Source organism: Nylanderia fulva, unplaced genomic scaffold (assembly GCF_048542155.1).
Source record: "Nylanderia fulva isolate GAGA-0341 unplaced genomic scaffold, ASM4854215v1 Scaffold5, whole genome shotgun sequence".
Classification (NCBI taxonomy): domain Eukaryota; kingdom Metazoa; phylum Arthropoda; class Insecta; order Hymenoptera; family Formicidae; genus Nylanderia; species Nylanderia fulva.
The window spans coordinates 5,837,871-5,855,957 of NW_028190587.1; the positions used below are offsets into that span (position 1 = coordinate 5,837,871).

Genomic DNA, 18,087 nt, shown 5'->3' on the forward strand with positions numbered 1-18,087 from the left:
GTACTTTAATTGTGGAAAAGGCTTTTTTAATTTGTATAGCCAATAAAAAGAAAAGCCCTTAAACTCAAAGTCGGTAAAACAGTTATGGTCAGCATCCTCTTAACAAACGACGACAAAGTTTGAAGGATAACGGGGTAAATATAAAATTATCGTCCTACGCGATTGAATAATTCCTCCCGTACGAGAGGAGAATTTTTTCTTTTCTTTTTTTTCTTAAGGGGATGCTGCCCTTGCTCTGTTTTACCTAAAGTTTTACTTTAAATTAGATTAGGTTCACTTTTGATTGAATATACAGATTGAACAATCTTCCACAATGAAAGCACTGATAATAATGAATGGGCAGCGCTATCCGGCAACTAATTTTGGCTGTTTTATGCCTCGACATCGATTTCGCACGCAAATATATATACATCATTAATTCAAGTACAAATCTTTTGATACAGGCTTTTAATCTCATTTTTATTACTTCTGTATTATTCTTTCATGTCATCTCTATCAGTGGGAGCGTCATATTTGTGCACAAATAAACTGCAAAACTTTTGTATTAAATAACTATTGTTATACGTTGATGCAAGAGGCCAACAAAAAATTGTAACTTTTTAACTTTTATTGTTTTTTACACGAAATTACAGCGCTTTCCGTTCATTATTATCAGTACTTTAATTGTGGAAAAGGCTTTTTTAATTTGTATAGCCAATAAAAAGAAAAGCCCTTAAACTCAAAGTCGGTAAAACAGTTATGGTCAGCATCCTCTTAACAAACGACGACAAAGTTTGAAGGATAACGGGGTAAATATAAAATTATCGTCCTACGCGATTGAATAATTCCTCCCGTACGAGAGGAGAATTTTTTCTTTTCTTTTTTTTCTTAAGAGGATGCTGCCCTTGCTCTGTTTTACCTAAAGTTTTACTTTAAATTAGATTAGGTTCACTTTTCATTGAATATACAGATTGAACAATCTTCCACAATGAAAGCACTGATAATGAATGTGCAGCGCTATCCGGCAACTAATTTTGGCTGTTTATGCCTCGACATCGATTTCCGCACGCAAATATATATACATCATTAATTCAAGTACAAATCTTTTGATACAGGCTTTTAATCTCATTTTATTACTTCTGTATTATTCTTTCATGTCATCTCTATCAGTGGGAGCGTCATATTTGTGCACAAATAAACTGCAGAACTTTTGTATTAAATAACTATTGTTATACGTTGATGCAAGAGGCCAACAAAAAATTGTAACTTTTTAACTTTATTGTTTTTTACACGAAATTAACAGCGCTTTCCTGTTCATTATTATCAGTACTTTAATTGTGGAAAAGGCTTTTTTAATTTGTATAGCCAATAAAAAGAAAAGCCCTTAAACTCAAAGTCGGTAAAACAGTTATGGTCAGCATCCTCTTAACAAAGGACGACAAAGTTTGAAGGATACGGGGGTAAATATAAAATTATCGTCCTACGCGATTGAATAATTCCTCCCGTACGAGAGGAGATTTTTTCTTTTCTTTTTTTTCTTAAGGGGATGCTGCCCTTGCTCTGTTTTACCTAAAGTTTTACTTTAAATTAGATTAGGGTTCACTTTTGATTGAATATACAGATTGAACAAATCTTCCACAATGAAAGCACTGATAATAATGAATGGGCAGCGCTATCCGGCACTAATTTTGGCTGTTTTATGCCTCGACATCGATTTCGCACGCAAATATATATACATCATTAATTCAAGTACAATCTTTTGATACGGCTTTTAATCTCATTTTATTACTTCTGTATTATTCTTTCATGTCATCTCTATCATGGGAGCGTCCATATTTGTGCACAATAAACTGCAAAACTTTGTATTAAATAACTATTGTTATACGTGATGCAAGAGGCCAACAAAAAATTGTAACTTTTTAACTTTTTATTGTTTTTTACACGAAATTACAGCGCTTTCCGTTCATTATTATCAGTACTTTAATTGTGGAAAAGGCTTTTTTTAATTTGTATAGCCAATAAAAGAAAAACCCTTAAACTCAAAGTCGGTAAAACAGTTATGGTCAGCATCCTCTTAACAACGACGACAAAGTTTGAAGGATAACGGGGTAAATATAAAATTATCGTCCTACGCGATTGAATAATTCCTTCCCGTACGAGAGGAGAATTTTTTCTTTTCTTTTTTTTCTTAAGGGGATGCTGCCCTTGCTCTGTTTTACCTAAAGTTTTACTTTAAATTAGATTAGGTTCACTTTTGATTGAATATACAGATTGAACAATCTTCCACAATGAAAGCACTGATAATAATGAATGGGCAGCGCTATCCGGCAACTAATTTTGGCTGTTTTATGCCTCGACATCGATTTCGCACGCAAATATATATACATCATTAATTCAAGTACAAATCTTTTGATACAGGCTTTTAATCTCATTTTTATTACTTCTGTATTATTCTTTCATGTCATCTCTATCAGTGGGAGCGTCATATTTGTGCACAAATAAACTGCAGAACTTTTGTATTAAATAACTATTGTTATACGTTGATGCAAGAGGCCGACAAAAAATTGTAACTTTTCAACTTTTATTGTTTTTTACACGAAATTACAGCGCTTTCCGTTCATTATTATCAGTATTTTAATTGTGGAGAAGGCTTTTTTAATTTATATAGCCAATAAAAAGAAAAGCCCTTAAACTCAAAGTCGGTAAAACAGTTATGGTCAGCATCCTCTTAACAAACGACGACAAAGTTTGAAGGATAACGGGGTAAATATAAAATTATCGTCCTACGCGATTGAATAATTCCTCCCGTACGAGAAGAGAATTTTTTCTTTTTTTTTTTCCTTAAAGATCCAGAGAGATCTCTTCTGCGTAGAATTTTTCTCTCCTTACTACGCGATGTAAGGAACCGATAGTAATTTGCGAGGCGACTCTCCGAGTTGTTTCAAAGAATTGACGCAATTATATCGGCCCCTCGAGAATCGGACCGATTAAAATGCAAATTAGCCGGTGCGCGCGAATTGCTCGATTTCTCCCTTGAAAAGGGAACACTTAGGACCGATCGACCCGACCGCGGCTCTGCAAAAGCAAATCGTTAGCACTTCTAGTTACTCCTCTTCGTAAACTGCGGAGGACTACTGCCTCCTCCCCGAATATATTCGCGGATGTATTCAACAAGTTCCGCATTTCCCGCTGCAATAACAGTAGCTGCGGCGCTACAGCTACGGAGTTATAGCGTTACCTGGATTAGGGTGAGATTTATGCCCAGTCAGATTAATACCAAAAGCTGGCCGGAACGGATAAGCTTTGCACCTCTACGTCACCGGAGAGATACTTCAGCCGAGATATATATATATATATATATTTGTAGCCCGCATTGCATGCGAGAAAAACTGGATTTTCAAAGCGTCGCGTCGTTGCGCAGGGAAGATTCAGGAAGTTTATTTTTCGTGTCTCTCTTCTCCGAAAAATTCGCGACGCGTCAAAAATGTTTTCGACGCGTTGACATCGCTGACGTGTCTATCGTTTATTATAGATTATAATAGCGTTACTCGCGTATTTTATATATAAAGGCCGGAAAAAACGCGTTCCCATTATCTTTTCATAACAATCTACTGCATGTATACTAATTTAATGGTATACTATATATAGAATATATTATGCAATTATATATATATATATGTGTGTGCAATGAAAGAAATATATATAGGAATACATTTACATATCGCGCGTATCAGGAAAAGCATTATTTTTTATTTCATATGGAAATAAAATTTGTTTATATTGCAAGATTACACGTGTAATATTATATAAGTGCAAAAAGAAAATTAAATTCTTGCGAACAGCAAAGTTAATAATAAGGGATGCTGAAATATATGCGAACACAGAGTAAACCTTTAGATTTAACGAGATCGCACACTCGGTTGTTGGCTTATCTGCTCAATCCTGTTATCATTTATTAACTGCACGCAGAATTCCCTGATGTAGCGACGCGATAGGATCGGCAGAAAGTGAAATATGATTTAATATAAATGATTCGATCGTTAATCCACTTATACGTTAGTGTACGATCGATAAATCGGATTTCACGTATATCCAACAGGCTTTGCACACTTCTCGTAAAGATACATACGCGATCCTTATGCATAGACGAGAGTGCAGCTGCGAGATAATACAATATTGGCATTAGAAGAGATACTGATTGTTTCTGCGGCGTGTTAGAATATCGAACTTGGAGGAAATTGAGAGATCGCGTGTACGATCGCGGTTATTCCGACGATCGAACTTTCGCGCGGTTTAACGCGGCCGCGATCGTGTAATTTTCCCATCCGATGTAATCGAGAATCAGGGAACGCGAGCGGAAGGTATTTGCGCGACGCATCATCCAAATAATCCCGAAATTATTATAGCGCGGTAATTGAACGGCATTTCGTTGTTTGACCAAGCGAATCGAGCAGGGGTTATTTTATTTGTGCAAACCAGATTTATAAGTCCGATCGCTGTTTGCACGACGACGGAATTGATTTATTAAGGAAATACATACCTTTGTTAAGCGCAAAAAGGATCTGTTTTTTTGGGGGGAATTTTTTTCTCGGTAAATTACATGGTAATTAATTTGCAGGTTGTACGTATATGAAAAGTTATCATTTTAATTGATTTATTTTTTAATTATATTCTAATTATTATTTTATAGAAAATTATATAAGTTTTATGACAAGTCGCGTGCACCAGTAATAATTCCAGTGTCTGCATGATTTTGCATTGCTGTAGGTTAATTTCATCTGAAAAATAAAGATATTTTCTTGTAAAAAAATGTTATAATTACGATCTGTCGAGGTGGATTTTTTAATTTATAAAAATTGACGAAATTAGATAACTTGAAAAAAAATTGCACGTATGCTTAACAATTTTTTCCACTTTTTTGTTTCATATAAAAAAAATTAAAAAAAAACGATATATCACAATTATAACATTTCTTCACAAGAAAATATTTGTATTTTTTAAATTAAACTAACTTACAATGCAAAATAATGCAGAAAAATTATAATTTCTTATAAAACTTAATAATTTTTTATATGCTTACACTCATATATGTAATGAATAAAATAAAAAATACCCTGTATATATTTGATTATTATCTTATTTACTGAAGAAAATTCTTGAAAAAGACCATTAATAAGAATTAATAAGAGTTCCGCTTTGAAATATCAAGACAACAACATACCAGTATAATCAGCGAGGCGGAGGATATACAACGAAATTTGAAAATCACAGAAAATTATTACGTTCGTAATTATGTCAAATATCACATATATCGCGTCGGTTCAATCAAAGATATCTGGATCGCGCACGATGTTATCGAGCGCGTTTACTTTTGCGGCGAAATATTGGGATAAACGAAATTTAAACTGCGCCCTGCACAAGTCACACGTAACAATTGACATTTGATCAGTTTCCCTTCCGTGCCGCTAATAAAATCCGTCATCTCCCATCGGTGCCCCGTTATCACTGGCACAATGACGGGCGGCAGCCCGTTGTAAACAACAATTACCAATCCCGCTCTGCCCTTCTGTTTCGGCACCGACGTCCAAATAATATTAAATCCATAATTACACAACCGTCATTACGGCCGTGGGGTCGCGAAAGTATCGGTCGACTGTAATATCGCCAACAATCGAATCAAATCCGCCATTAAATCGGGTCGGGAACGTGATTGGAAATTTTATTACGCGATGGCGGACATTTCGCGTTAAGATCGTATAAGATTGATAATATATAATATTACACGAGTGTTAATACACTCGCGTTCGTCTCTAGGAATTATATTTTACTATTGTTCGTATCGCCGTAAAAGAAAAATAATAAAAACGATTTTACGAGTTTGTAGTAGCGCTTATTTAACCGCGAAAAATTTTATCGCTTTCCATATGACATTCAGAGACATTATTAGAAACATATCTCGGGAAACAAATAATTATATAGAAATAATTGTATAATTATACATATAATCGTAAAATTATATTTTGTGAAATATGTCTATTTTTATACATAATTATATAAATTATACGAGGAAACATATATATTTATATATATGAAGAAATTATATATAAAAAGCACTTTTATCTAAATTATATGTATAATTTGATATATAACAAATGTTTTCCCGGGATATATCTCGCACTCTCCTCTGTATTTTACAAAATGAAAAATTGAGGACCTACCTGATGATCCACGGCGCGAAGTTATTTCACTGTGCGCTGGAAATTGATCACAAGACTGTCTACGACGTTAAAACGACACTGGGATAAAACGACGAGACGATGGGTTAAAGACGACGACGACCTGCCCGATGTGTTTTCGCGACGATGATTCTCAGCGGGTTCGCTCGTGCCTTGATGATTCTCGCCGGCGTAGCGGATGATTAAATCGTCCAATCATTACTGCGGAAGAGGAAGGGCCGCGTGCGTGCGCGCTATTGGATTTTATAATCTTTTTATCGTTTTTAAGTAACGTGATTTTTCGCGCCCGATATCGCATTATCGGGAAGAAACGGACGGATGATAAATAGATAGATGGATAAATAAATACAGAGAGATGGGGGGAAGAGAGATATCTGCCCGAAATCGTATTAGCGGCCATTTATTTCTAACGAATACCCAATTACGTCGGTCGATAATGTACAACCGCACTCGCCAGTTGACGTAATTTCAGTTAAGCGCCGCCGCGAGAGAAAAGGGCGGGTCCGGGAAATCTTTAATCTCCGCGGTCGGCTTTCCAATTAGTCGTCGTTCCTCTTTCCTTCGTTCCCCTGTGTCGCTCTTTCGATATCAGAACGAGAGAAAAGGGAAAAAAAAAAAAAAAAAAAAAAAAATTGTGGAAAAATACGACGATGACGAGGGTTTCGGATCTTCGAAAATCGCTAAGCCGGCAATTTCTAATGGGGTCCCTCGTGTGCGTTTCTCTCAAATCCTTCTGCTTTAATAGATTTAAAAGAGCGTCGCGTTAGAGAGACAGTTGTGATAAGAAAAAGCGTAAGCCTCTTCTATCGGCTACGGAGACACAAAGGAGAGGAAAAACGATCCGCGTTAATGACCCTTCCGGAAATTGTCGACGTCGAGCGGAAGCGTCGAGGGAAAATTAAACGGGGGTCCGACGGATTTTTCGGGACGGAACAAACAAAGCGCGTAAAGGTTTCTTGGATGATCGTCCTCGAGAGGGAACCAGTTTCCTACCGTCATTGTGCTAACCAAGATCTCGAAAGCTGCCTGGCAAGCAATAAAGGTGGCTTTACAAGAGTTAGAAAGCGAGAAAATGTTGCTCCAGGAGTCGGGTTTAAAAGGGGGAACGAAGCGAACAGTTAATTAAGAGGAGAGATAAAAAATATGATTAGTGGGTTAGAATTTCTTCGTCGACCTTTAGAAAATTTCTCTATGTACAGGTGGCGAATTTTATCTACGAGATTGTCGATCGCTTTATGATTATACAATATTTATCCCAAAATCAAGTGCGGCTTAAGAGAAAGAAAAATATCCCACGGTTTATATTTCACATTTTCTGCCCGATCTCGGAGTCTACAAAATTCTTGAATAAAGAGATAATACGAAGAGATCGCATTAGCTGGCCCGTGTATTTTTAACTTGGTAAAGTATGATTTGATACTTTTATCGATTGTAAAAATTTTCAAGCGTCTCCAGCTCGATGGCAGAATCCAGGATGCTGATGGTATATATTCGCTTTAGATTTTCTCACTCGAAGAGGTTCGTAATTCCTAAGTTCTCATAGCTTTTCGGAATGTCCGCCGCGGTTGGAATAGCGTCACAAATCAGCGGCAGGTTCTCAGCAAGAAGAATGTATGAATTAAATCTACCAGAAGGAGCACGTAATTCTCATATCTCTTGATTTTTTTGGAAGAAATTAAAGATTATTTTCGAATTAACGGCCACTCTTCGCGATAAGAAATTCTAAAGCATTTGTAGAAAGCAATAACTTTGATTTTCGTCAATTTTAACATTTTCACAAATATAGAAAATCAATAAAATAATAACAAGAACAAAATGTAATTTTAAAATTTTTTACAAGCCACGTTACGCGTGATAAAACGAGAAAATGGTTTAACATAAACGATTCGCTAATTATTATGCATGCTTAAATATGGTACTTTGTAATTAAACCGTATATAATTAATAATAAAACGGTAATTATATATTTGTTAAATATGTGGGGAAGAAAAAAGGGAAAAAGGAGAGATAGAAACGAGAAAATTACGAAATGACGGAAAGTATCGACAAAGTACGAGCTGTGAGTCTGACTTAATTTAATTTTTAACTACTTAATTTCTCTCGTAGCTCTTTTTTTCCCGGAGCGATAGCAAAAATTAGTCTCACTCGTCGAAGGCAGATTTTACTGTTCCCCGAAATCCATTTGCGAAATAAATGACGTCACAAATCGGCATCGGGACGCGAAAGAAATACGGGCGTAAGCAATTCGTAACTATTTAACTCGCGCAGTTTGCCGGGACGCAACAAAAGTTTGCAAAAAGTTGGGAGTGAGATATACTCGAAGCGACACCCGAGTACTTATTTTTCTTAATTTCGCGGCATAGTCGGCCCATTAAAAAAGAAAAGGTGGGGGAGTTCATTTATTACTGAAGCGAGGAGAGAATCTTGAGAGTCGGAAGCGCAACTTCAATCCGCAGAACAATCGAAACTCGATGGAAAGAAAGTCTTATTTAGTTCTCATTTGCGCTGAAAGCGGCACCGAAGGATAATGGGGATCTCAAATAATCGAAATTCTCGCGAAAAACATTTACAGGAAAGTTTCAAGTTCTATGTTATATACGTTCTCTCGTCGGAGTCAAACAGTGGACATTTAAAATGTCCAACGGGAATTAAAGAAAGAGAAAGGTGTATCAATTCAATCTCGACTCTGTTGATCCGTAACTACTTAATCCTTTTACTTCGTCGAACTTCGTCGAGGAATCCGCGCTCGACGGCAGAATTTTAAGCAGCGGCCGATCCGTAACTACTTAATTCGGGAAACGCGTCTGTTGACGCGGGAATAAATCGAGAAGTGCACTTTTCGAGTAACGCGATAATTGGCTAATTCCCGCCACTTTCTTGTTTACTCGGTTAATTTATCTGGACTCGCACCCTGAAAATCGAGTGTCAATCTCGAGAGTGTGCGAGATGCGAGCCTCTGTCCTTTAATAAATAAAGGCCCTTCATGAGCACGGACTTTTAGCCCTCCCGGGGCTGATAGAGGACAACCGAGCAAAATTCAATTTGTCATCCCGCCGCGTCTCGTCCCGCAAAATCGAATCCTTTTCATAGGAGAGAGAGAGAGAGAGAGAGAAAGATGTATACAGGGTGTTTCAAAACTGGCGGAAAAGTTTTTAATGCCAGATTCCTGGTATTATTCGGAGATTTTTCCTCGGCGAAAATGTCGAGACACCAATAATTTTCGAATTATAAGCAGTTGAAAATAAAGGCTTTTTTGGAAACCCAATATTAACAAAACTATTTGAGGTAGAGTTTGCTTTAATAGAATTTTAATATAAGGCTTAGTTATGAAGATACATAATAGCAAAAATTGGGAACATGCTAAAAATGATGGTCTCTCTCAACATTTTCACTAAGGAAAAATTGTCTCCAAATGATACCAGGAATCTGACATTAAAAATATAATTCAGATGATATTTCATAAATTATTGAGATATATTAGTCAAACTTGAAACTTAAATGCTTCTCCTCAATGTTTAAAGTCGACCAGACTGGCAATAATTTATTATAAATAATTATTTGAAATACAACAACAACGTTTCGGCTGTCATTGCAGCCCTTTTCAAGTACATCTATAAAAAGTTCAATCAAAATAATTATAATTTAATACACTTATTCGCAACAATTAATTATACATTTAAATACAAAAATGTGTTACATACCAAATTTAAAACAGTAAATCAACTTCTATGCAAACTACCGACAATGTTAACGCTTGTTTTGATGAACAATGTAAGACTGACAGAAGTAAGCACATATTAAATAGATGTTACTATTTAATATGTGCTTACTTCTGTCAGTCTTACATTGTTCATCAAAACAAGCGTTAACATTGTCGGTAGTTTGCATAGAAGTTGATTTACTGTTTTAAATTTGGTATGTAACACATTTTTGTATTTAAATGTATAATTAATTGTTGCGAATAAGTGTATTAAATTATAATTATTTTGATTGAACTTTTTATAGATGTACTTGAAAAGGGCTGCAATGACAGCCGAAACGTTGTTGTTGTATTTCAAATAATTATTTATAATAAATTATTGCCAGTCTGGTCGACTTTAAACATTGAGGAGTGGTTTTTTATTAATTATTACTGGCAACCTTAAGGATTATTATTTATTAAATGCTTCTGTCTATAATTTTACCTCTAAAAGGAGTTCAAACTAATTATTAATTTTAACTAACATTTATGAGTACACTTAAAAAAAATTCGTTAACTGGACTAAACCTTTCAACTAAGTTACTAGTTTATTAAATGAACGTATATTAATATTTGAGTCAAATATACGTGCTTTGTTAGCTTTAACATGTTATGTTTAATTTAACACAATAATATTTAGTTGAAAGCTTCGGTCAAGTTAAGACATTTTTTTTCAGTGTACATAAGGGCGCTATATTTCTCTCTCTTTTTCATTCAACAATAAATCTTATTCGAAGCATTTCCGTTATTAGTTAGAATTAAATATCTCTGCGCAAGGCACCAAATTTTACTTGGCCACGGCCAAGATTAATTCTAACGGGAAAAAAGTTTTTGCCTGTCTTACACTTGAAATTTATATTTATATTACAAAGCCTTGTCAAACTCTTAATTTACACACGCTGGCTTAAAGGCGTTTGTTTACCAACATTATTATATAAATAGCAGAGAAAAAAGTATAGAATCGAAAGGATCTGAATAGCTCAGTTGGAAAGCCAAGTAAAATGTGGTGCCTTGTGCACAGGTATTTAATTCTAACGGAAAAAAATTTTAGTTTCGTTGGGATAACGCACTGTCATCCGCGATTTGGCTCTTTTTTTACTGCCTGTCTTACACTTGAAATTTATATTTATATTACAGAGCCTTGTTGAACTCTTAATTTTTTCAACCGGCGATCGAGCCCGCTCAAAGATCGAGGTCGAAATCGGGCGAGAATTGGCGTGAGAAAGCGGGATAATCGCGATGGCAAATATCGACGGGGTGGGGAAATAGGGGAGAGAAAAGGGGGTGGAATTGGTCGCGACTGTGTTTGTTCTGCAGCCCGTCCTAAGCCGCAAATAACGAGGAAGGTCGGTCGGAGAACAGAAGGACGGGATCCCGTATAGTATCCTTCAAGCGATATTTCTCCCGCTCATTCTCTCTTTCCTTTTTTTTCCTTCCACCCTCTCTGTCCATCTCATCCCCTCACTTATCCGAGTAACAAACGCGCGTTCGACGGCCGGTCTCGTTTTTATCGCGAGCCGCGGGAAGTGAATAACTAGAGGGAAAAAAAAAAAAGAGGGATCTCCAAAAGCGGGCAATGGCAATCTGCCATTGACGGCCCGGTTCGAAGATGTGAAATTGCAATCCGCGCTCACTGCACGTTCGTTTGCCCGGGAGCAACAAGTTATACACCATAACCAGCGGCGCACAAAGGGAGAACGGCAAGGTGGACCGTCTTTCTCGGGCAAAAACCGGCTCTCGCGTCGATTAACTCCGCGGATGTGATTTTTTTAATCGATCTACCCGTTCTGATAGATCGCCGGTGAAACGGAAATTCTCCTCGAGCGAACTATAATCCTCGTGTCGTTCATCCCTCTTCGCAACGACGGATGGTGAGTTTGGAGGGAACTGGTGTTGTATCAATCACCTGGCTCGATGATTGGCCATCTCTTTGCAAATTATAGTTCTATCTGCGAGCGTGAGAGAGAGTGAGAGAGGAGATTGACTTAACCGATGTCAGGGCCCTAAGCGACGTTACTACAACCGACCCTCAGTCAATCACAGTTTGCGTTAATCGACATTGGTGAAACTGGCTTGTGGGAAATTTAGCCCCGGCTCCCTCGTACTCACACCCCACTCGTGGAAGTTTCGTCTGTACGTATAATTGAATAGGAAAATATAAATAAAGCGTGATTTGCATTTTGCGAAAACCGTAGGCGAAGACAAAAATGTTGCGACACTCACTTTCCAGATCAAGCGTATAAACATTTTCGGGGACAAAATATTTTAATTTGCGCGACAAGGTTAAATCGAAAGAGCGAGGGATGACAGGGGAGCCAAAAAAAAAAAAAAAAAAAAAAAAGAGAAACTTGGAAGCTGCTCCATCGCGATCGTGATCAATGACGCGTGTCCTGACGCACGCACGATACCGAGGGAAAGACGCATCTCACGAGGACTTTTCCGTGACAAAAAAAGCCGGGGATGTGCAAATATATATATATATACATACATACATATATATATATATATACACATATAAAATATATATATATATATATATATATATATATTCCACAAGCGGGAAAAAATTGCGCTGCGAAAGGTGCTTCGACGAAATTCGCGTGAAATAAATGCCGATCTCTCGTTCTGCGATTACCGATGTGCCACCGGTGGCGACGGCGAAGAGGGCGATCCGGTGGTCCGGAGTACCGTGCCAGTACTGGCACTGTAGAGTTTGTTATCGAGTAGCGCGGCGCCGCGCGCAGAGAGAGACGGCTCGACGGCGTGGGAGCGAGAGAGCGAGAGGGTGCAAAGAGAGAGAGAGAGAGAGACTAGGTGGTGGCAGCTCCGCTCGGCCAAGTAGACAGAAGCGGAAGGGCGCAAGCGCCGATTCAACCCTCCCGTTCACGTCTCCCTCTCTCTCTTTCTGTCTCTCACTCTTTCTCTCTTTCGCACGAACCCTCTCCCGCGTTTGGCTTTCTGTATATCTCTCGATACCCTCGGGCGAGCGCGCAGCCCTTCGACTTCTCCTTGCTTTTCCATCTTCTTCTGATCGTGCGAACGTTCTCGGAGATTCGATTTGCCACCCTCCTTCACCCCGTTTTGCGCCTCCACGCGCGAGAAATCACTGATCCCTCCGAGCACGCTGACGACGTGACAACAACGATACGATACTCGATTTTCGTGTATGTATGTATACAGAGAAATGTGCTTTAAATAATGAGCGCGTGTCCAAGAGGGTTTTCCTGCACGAGAGAGCGGTTTGCGAGAGCGATCTTGACTGTTTCGCGATTAACCGTTCATGCGATTTCGTCATTTCGATGTTTCGGGCTCTTTTTGGTACTTGCGTGAGGGAGAACAGAAATTCGTATACACGTGAACAAAAATTGATAACTCGACCGAATCTTTCGACTTTAAATATTGTTTTCTTAATTGAACGTATAAAAATATTTAAATTATATCCAACATTAAATCTAACAAAACATATATTTGACTTAAATAATACTAATATATGTTTAATTGATAAAACAGTAATTTAGTCAAATTGACAAATTTTTTTTCAGTGTGTGCGTGACAATCTTTTCTTTGGGATCTGAAGAGGAAGTAACTTTTGATGTATTGTGTATATAAAAAAGAAATACATACGTAATAAATAACGAAATGGATGATGCGATAAGGAACACGAAAATAAATATTAATTCGCATAATAATTCGTGCGCGAATATGTGTCGATAATATAAAGTATTAAATAATATCTATAAAATTGAAACGAAATATTTAATCCAACCAATCTCGTAAAATTTATATTAATTATCAGATATCGAGAGAAAAAAGTTTCTGGATTACACACTTTCACGTTTTATATACTTTACGTATTTACAAATGAGGGAGCGGTATCGCGAAATTAGAGGTATTTTATCCTTTTGCGAGTGCAATTACTTGCTTATCGTTTAAAACTCCAGAGCTGGCATTATTTTTCTGTTCATTCGCATGCTGCGAATTAAGACGATTCGTGGGGTTGCTTAAACTCGCCGTAAATCCCTGTGTCCTTATCTGCTGAAGAATTTCCTTTTAACGCATGTCGGACGAAGAATTTGCGCGCGAAAAACGCGAAAAGCAGGAAGACTTTTTCTTTAGCAAGCGAGAAGATAATAGGCGAGTAAAAAAAAGCTTATAATGAAGCAACACGGTTATAACTTTTCTCGTAACTTCTTAATTTTCTCTTTAAAGAAAAAAGCGACAGTCGTGCATAACAAGCGCGACCTATACTTTGCGCTGGAAAAACATAGGATCACGCAATCAGAGATTTATGTAGAATCAATTTACGCTTCAAGAGCTACATGGCGCTACATCGTTACATATGTAAATTCTCCATTTGCAAGAATTTTGCGCAAAAGTTATTAACGTTACAATGTTAAAAAAATGCCTATACCTTTTTTATTTTTATAGAAATGGGTACCTAAATGCGCGAATTGGAATAAAAATCTATTCCAAAAATTGCAGAATGCGCCTGTTTTTCCTTCGCCCTCTATCTTTACAATTACATATTAACAATTGCTGTTATCGAGATTCGCAACCGAAAAATTAGCGAGAGATCTGTTTCGCGACAATTACATAGAATGACGATTCGAGGAATAGAATATATAAAAATGCGTTAATTTCGTTTAAAAAAAAAATAGCTTGACGTAGTTTTCTTATATTGACAGTTATGAATAATTGATTGTTAATTTCTATTAATCTTTAATTTTAAATGACGCGCTGAAGAAGGTTGAAAAAGGCAGCCGAAACGTTCGAATTTATTTCCGTCTAATATTTTACGTTATAAATCTTTTTCCACGAATAAATATTAATGAAAGAACTTAATTAGCTCTTATTGCCTTTTATATGCATATTAACTCTTCTTGAATTCGTTATTCCAAAAACCAGCGGAGGCTATGTTGTTTTCTCTACCAACCGAAAGCTCCCTTTGAACCGCCGAGTTCTTAGAATTCCGCGTTCTAGCTGTACCCTTTTAGTACCCTTTCCACCCTTAAAGGCGAGTTCTGCCCTTTAAGCGTACATAGAAATAGACCGTAGAGAATGGTCGATGTTACACGCACGTGTGTGCGGAGATTCGCAATCTTTCCTTTGGATATTCCAGAGATTGTCACGTTCGCCCGTTTTTCTCGAGGAAAATTCGATACGGTAATAGAATCGGCTATATATACACAAAAGATTTACATAAATTCTTTCTTTTTCTCTTCCATCAATCGGACAATTTTCTCTTTTTCTTTTTTTTTTTTATTTCGAAACTGAAACCTCTCGTCTGTGAATCGGCGCGTTGTCTTAACACCTCGCGTACGAGTAGATTTATATCGGGAAAACGTTTCGTTCGGGAGAGAAAAAAGGTGAAAAATGTCGATCGCGAAAAATGAGTCGCCATCATCGAGGTTTTATTACTTCTACATGGCACAAATCGCGCGCTTTTCCCGGCTTATCGCGAATTAAATAACGCTTGAATTCGAGCTCTGAAAAAAAATTCTCCGAATGGGGATAAAGTATGGTAGGATGGAGAAAAAATTCCGTACGCGGCAAACGTGGAGAACCAGAACGGAATAATTTACGGACAAAGTCACGATCCCGACTCGTCTTTTATCGGACTGCGCCGATTGCGGGCGCAAGAGCGGCGTATTTTTCAAGTGCGCTCGAGTCGCATCACGATGGCGAGCATTCGAGAGAGACTTTGAAAGAGAAAGAAAAAAGAGGGGTGAAAAAGAGAGAGAGAGAGAGAGTAATTTCATTGAGTTCAGTCGCGCCGATCCGATACTCGCGCGAGCGACGTATTATCAGTGTTTGCCGTTATCTAAATAAAATTATCTAAATGATCATCTAGATGAAACTTTGGCGTCATCTTATCTTTATATAGATAATAAAAATATGTATTATCTATATCTGTATCTTAAATGAAAAAAAAATTTACTAAATTATCTAGAATAATTTTCTGATAATTTTGATTTAGAATTATAGCACATAAAAATACTTATATAGTAGAACTTAAGCAGTAAGCGATAAAAATCTATAAATAAAAATATGAATGCGTATATTTTTATATCCCTCTTATAATTTATATTTTTTTATAACTTGTTTATACAAGCAGTATTAAAAATTATCTGGATGAATCGCCATATAACTTTATCTTTTTACTATATATATTTAAAACAAAATCATCTTTATCTTATCTAACAATAAGATAAATTTACATATTTTTGTCTCATCTTTATCTAGCTAATTTTAAAATCATGTAAGTACAACCTGTTTAATTACACTGTTTAATAAAAAAAAAATTAATTAGAACGAGACTAGACAAGTTTTTTTAATACTAAATACGAATCTAGTTTCCAGATTGTCCTATCACGTCACAATTTTTAATCAGAGATTTTTAATTAGAGTTGCAAGAAATGCTTCTTTCACGAACTTTGTTATATTACATGAGCTAGAGAAATTTTATTGCAATCGAAATAAAGTATGTTGTTAAGACTTTTAAAAGAAATGTTTGATGTCGGTTATGGTCAATAAGATATCTATGGTTAAATGCGATGTGTTGCGGAAGTTAGCTGTGACTTAGAGCATTGATGATTTACTAAGAATTTTTTAGGTCACTAAATACGAATACAGTGTCAAAATTGTCAAATTCAAAATAGAGAAATCAATATAGTTGATTTATATAAAAAAGCATTTTTTAAATTTTGGTATCCCCTATTTTAAATTTGCCCAACTTTGATATTGAATTCATATTCAATTATCTAAACAATCCTTAAAAGCTATTTAGTAAATCGTCAATGACCTAATTGTAATTCATGATTACACAGATTGTGTTTTCTTAAAAGCAATCCTCATTAAAATTTTTGTGTTAAATATTTAACACATTCGTGTATTAATTTAACATATCGCTGTTGTGTTAATTGGACTCTAATGTTGAATTATTAAAACAACTGAAAAAATGTGGTATTAATACAATGTCTATTTCTAATTTTAAACAATAAATATAATATGTTCCGTATTATTGGCAACAAAATTTACCTATTAAAATTTACAGAAAAAATGTTGATTGTATTTTATAATATAAGTGGGGATAATAAAATATAAAATTAACATTTTTTAATTCAATTTTTACATTGAGATTAAAACTATGTTAATTTTGCATAAAATTTACTTAAAATTTCCATTTATTTTATGTTAAAATATTAATACAGTATTTGTGTCACTATATTTAACATATTCGTATTACGTTAAATTAACACCAAAATTTCTGTGGATTATTTGGGACATGTGATATCTATTAAATTTACCACAAATTTGTCAACTATGTAAAAATTCCTTTCGAGGGTTAAAAGTCCTAACAACATACTTTATTTTCACTGCAATAAAACTTCTCTCCAGCACGTCAAATATAGTTACAATATGACAAAGTTCGTGAAAATATCCCCTTTATTCCAACTTTGATGAAAAATTTCTCAAAATTGTGACGTGATGGAACAATTTGGAAACCGGATTCGTATTCAGCATCTACAAAACTGTAAGAAACGACTAGTCTCGTTCCGGTGTTAAAGAAACGTCACTTTTTATTGAACTATGTGTTATCGATACCACCATCGATGGGGCTCGAGGTAGACGGTAGAAGGTAGCAACCCCGTAGACGCAGGCTAAGCGAATGGAGGAAATTCAAGGAGAAACCTCCGTCGACGTGTTCTTACAGCTCGCAAGCCCTCTTTCCACCCTGTTGAACCGACCGACCGACTGCGCGTCTCGTCGTCTCTTCCGCCTTTTTCCGGCGACGTCGAGCCGACGTTCGCGCTTTTACCGAGCTCTTAGAGAATTAACGTTGCTTTCTCTCTCTCTCTCTCTCACGGCCGCGTTACAATAACCGTATTATGTATTCTCGTTGCTTCCTGTAATTGCCGGTTTCTCGTCGTCGACGACGACGCGCCAGATGCCGAGCCAGATGAGACAATCGTTTTTTCGCAGCTTCGACTTAACAGCGACATGGGCGACGATAAGCAGCCTGCTAATTTCCCAGCGAGAGAGAGAGAGAGAGAGAGAGAGAGAGAGAAAGTTACAACAGCTGAGATCCGACGCGCAAGAAACGTTCGGCGAAAAACGAAGAGATATTGTCGA

The 18,087-nt window shown here is 36.6% G+C and overlaps 2 protein-coding genes across 4 annotated transcripts in view; one reads left to right on the forward strand and one right to left on the reverse strand.

The window, feature by feature from the left end:
* The window catches only part of 5-HT1 (serotonin receptor), a 127,581-nt gene extending 114,933 nt beyond the window's left edge, over positions 1–12,648 (reverse strand). The window contains exons 1-2 of one of the 3 annotated variants that reach the window (XM_029316638.2): positions 12,590–12,648; positions 6,198–6,416 (exon numbers count right to left, since the gene is read on the reverse strand). The gene's annotated coding sequence lies outside the window, so the exon portion shown is untranslated. Of the gene's footprint in view, positions 1–6,197; positions 6,466–12,589 lie in introns of all 3 variants that reach the window. The other 2 variants (XM_085486960.1, XM_085486961.1) reach the window with 2 other exon arrangements.
* The window catches only part of tn (tripartite motif containing protein thin), a 149,735-nt gene that overhangs the window by 7,265 nt on the left and 124,383 nt on the right, over positions 1–18,087 (forward strand). The window lies entirely within an intron of this gene.